Source organism: Cucurbita pepo, chromosome LG02 (genome assembly GCF_002806865.2).
Source record: "Cucurbita pepo subsp. pepo cultivar mu-cu-16 chromosome LG02, ASM280686v2, whole genome shotgun sequence".
Lineage (NCBI taxonomy): Eukaryota > Viridiplantae > Streptophyta > Magnoliopsida > Cucurbitales > Cucurbitaceae > Cucurbita > Cucurbita pepo.
In genome coordinates, this window is record NC_036639.1 from 7,987,745 (window position 1) to 7,991,635 (window position 3,891).

Genomic DNA, 3,891 nt, shown 5'->3' on the forward strand with positions numbered 1-3,891 from the left:
GTTGTTATTTCTCTCTTGCTTGCTTATATAACGTCTCTTTAAAAAATCGCTCTTTCGAAAATCTCTCTCTGCCCTCGTTTTCTAAAACCTTCTCTTAAAACCGAGGCTAAAGGCTCGAACATACGTCGCTTGGCCGTAGGTGATGCAAGAACGAATTGGCTTAGCTCACTTGTCGTTGGAAAGTGAGTGCCGTACAATCGCAAGTCCGCTGCCATTAAAAGTGCGATTGTGACAAGGAGCACCTCGAGTCATTGTGGGCCATGAAAAAACCCTAAGATAATACTTGTCGGTATGGAGGAGCCCTTTTCGCTATAAACGGTGACCGTACTCCATACTTATCTACCTATTGAATTCAAATCGGTAGATTTTCCCTATGGTGTGGAGCAACATCTACTTGTTCCTAAAATAAGTATACTACTTATCATTAGCCCATTCTAGGCTCGAACAGTAACTACTTGATCATGTTCCCCATGGAGTTAGACTAGTAAAACTATATGTCACTATGCCCTATTAGAACAGTAAAACTACTTGTCACTATGCCCTTTTGGGATAGGACAGTAAACTACCTGCTCATGTACCCTCATCGGGTTAGAACAGTAAAACTACCTGTCTTAGGAACAATAAATACTTGTTACTTTGCCTTTTCAAGCTAGAATAGTAAACTACCTATTACTATGTCACTCAGGTTGGATTAGTAAAAAGGCCACGACTCTCCACTAGACACCACCAATATGAACTGCAATAGTATACTTTTTATGGCTACTAATATCTTCTTTCGGTGACAACTAAGCCACGTGTAACAAGTAGACTCTAACCTTTGTTGGTTAGTTCATGAACAGGGGTTGCACCCTATCCATCCCTACAAGATACCTGGTCAACTCAAGGAGGGTATGGAACTCATGACTAGGTGCTAGGACCAAAATATGTAAAATAGTAACTCAGTCTATGGAAAGCATAATTAGCACTCTATAACACAACAATTGATCCAGCTCATAACTAGGCAATAATGGACCATCCAAACCCTAAATCAATGCATAACAATGAATAAAGACATACAACATGCTTATCATGCTAATTAAGTGATAATAATCCAACTCAACATACTAGGAAGCATATAAGTCCAACTATCTATCAGAGATCACAAGATCATGCATGTAGAAACTATATGACGGTAAATATAATTAAGTGGTAAACTATTCACGTCATCTAAATATAATTCTCATTAAACCAGATTAACTAAGCTCCTAAAAATAATATTAAATCATTGCCCTCAATCCAAATCGACTCTCACAAGCATTTCTTAGAAACTTGTTTTCAGACGGTTACTTACTTATTGTAGACTTCTCAAGCTTGTTTCGTGTCTTCGAGGATATTCCATGTTTCTCCAAAATTCCTCAATATGCCCTAAATTAAGTCAAAATAATAAAGCCAATGAAAATGGCTAGTTTCAAATTCGTTAAAGAGAAGGTGGAGAAACTAATGGTTGACATGCNGTTTTCTTTTTTTTTTTTTTTTTTTTAATTTTTTTTAAAATTTTTTATTTTAACATCTTTTACACATGGTCATTCTATACAATATAATCACAAGCCGTAAACATGTAACCACCTACTTTTTGAGAGACTGGAACAACAAACCTTCATTAAGTGACGTAAAATTTGAAATATATACAATAATTTAAAAAAATTTAAAAACATGTATACATTTGATATAACTTGAAACGGTAGTCAAATCCTTAAAATTTTACGTCACTTTAAAATTTTTAAAAACATGTATGCTTTGTTTCGTATTTAGTGACACAATTTACAAAATAAGGATGACAAAGTACATAAATACGAAACAAAGCAAAACATAACATCTGAGAAATCAAGCCACCAATCTATCTCAATCCCCAAAAGCCTTGTAGCTCGTGCACACCCCTCGTCTCAACCGCTCTATCTAGCTTTCATCTGAAAAATTAGAGTAACTTGATTGCGTAGAAAAATACTCAGTAAGTAGCTTCATTTTTAGTTTTCTTAGTTCGTTCTTAAGTTTTATTTTCATTAATTCTTCCGTTCATTCATTCCGCGCAACATTCATATTTAGAAGTTTGTTCCTAAGTTATAAGTTTTCCTAAATATTTAGGGAAAAAGGGCAGAAACTATCAAGTTCTTTTCTCCTTGGCCCAATTTGAGTCGTCAGTTCCTAGGGTTTAGATCTTTTGAGCTCATCTTTCTCACATGGTTCATTCTTAAGGTTTTAAAGTATCTTGGTTAGATTATTCTATTAGTTTATTTCATCATCATCGTCATCGTCGTAGATATATGTATAGTAGGCCCTCAAGGTGACACTCTAGTGTTGTTTTCCAACCCATAGTTCTCATCATACCATCTTGGACACTGTTCTCAAATTCTCTACTAGTAGGCCCCATAATGTAATCATCATAAAAGAGGTTGTGACCCTCAATCTAGCCAACGCTTATCTACATATGTGGTCTCTTACTCTCATCCAACCAGATCATGATTAGGGACTGGTGGGAGACTCCCTAGCCGCATCTACAAGGTACTAATAAAGTTTTCATAAAGTTTTCATAGGGTTCATGCATTTTTAGGGCCCAACTGTAGTTCTACCAACTTATAAATGTAATCATCATAAGAAGCTTGTGACTCTTACCGACCAGGTAGGTTCACTAAAAGAAAATTAACTGGAAAACTCCTAATAGTCTCCACATAGTACAAATAAATCATAATCAGTCCTAAAATGTTATCCTGACTCTCGACATCTGAGCCTAGTTCACGATTAGAGATTAGTTGGTAAATTCTTAATTGTTCTCGTATAACATCATAGCTATCTCATGCACGAACATATAATAAGAGGAGATAGTATTGTAATCTAGACATGGATACATAGTCATGTTCTAAGTTTCATTAAATTTTGAGTTCATTTGGTCATTTTCATAAAAATCGAGCATTCTTCTAGTCTAACATACTTTTACATCAATTAACATAGCTCATTTTAGTCCCAAACTTTTATAACATCTTATAACATGCTTCCATACATATACAAGGATAGCTTAGTTTGAAGTAGGTACTACTTACCATATTTGGAAAATTTAGGTGCTTAGTTTCTCTCCTCTCAAAGTCTGAATCCTCCCAAATTTCTCAAGTAGGTCGGAAATTGAGTCAAAATAACAAGTGAAAATAGCTTGTAAATCCTCGACTTCAAGGGTGCANATTATATTTTTGTATTAATTCTTCTTCAAAATTGACTTTTTTTTTTCTTTTTCTTCTTATCCAACATAAACCTAGTTTGTCTTTGCAATTTTATCCCTTCGTTATCCATTCCATTTTGGGTGTTTGGTTGCTCAATTCAACTCCTTGACATGGGGAAAGAATTTTATGTCTAAAATTTAATACATATTATAACACCACCCTAACTTCATTGTATGTGTAAAGTTCATGGTTCTAAAGTAAGCATTCATATTATCCTCATAAGAATAAGTCAACCATAACGTCATATATGTCATAATAAAACTCTTAAGATTCATGGTGTGAATGTTTGCTGAATCACCACACCTAAATGGGGGTGAGAGTTCTCTTATTTATAATCATTTTCAGGATACAGAAATATGGTAAATTACAAATAATATGGAAATAGTAATAAAAGAAAGTATAATAAATGAATGCAATATATTTGCCTTTAATAAGAGGGCAAATATGGTAACCCGTAATGTAAGGCAAATATCTAGATATTTGCCTTATAGTGAACGGTCAACTATCCTTAACACCCCCCCGCAAGCTGAGCGTCGGATTTGAACGAACGTAAAGCTTGGATCTGAAAAATTCAAAGAGAGGTCGAGAAATACTCTTTGTGAAGATGTCAGCAACTTGAAGATGAGAGGGTACATATTGTGTG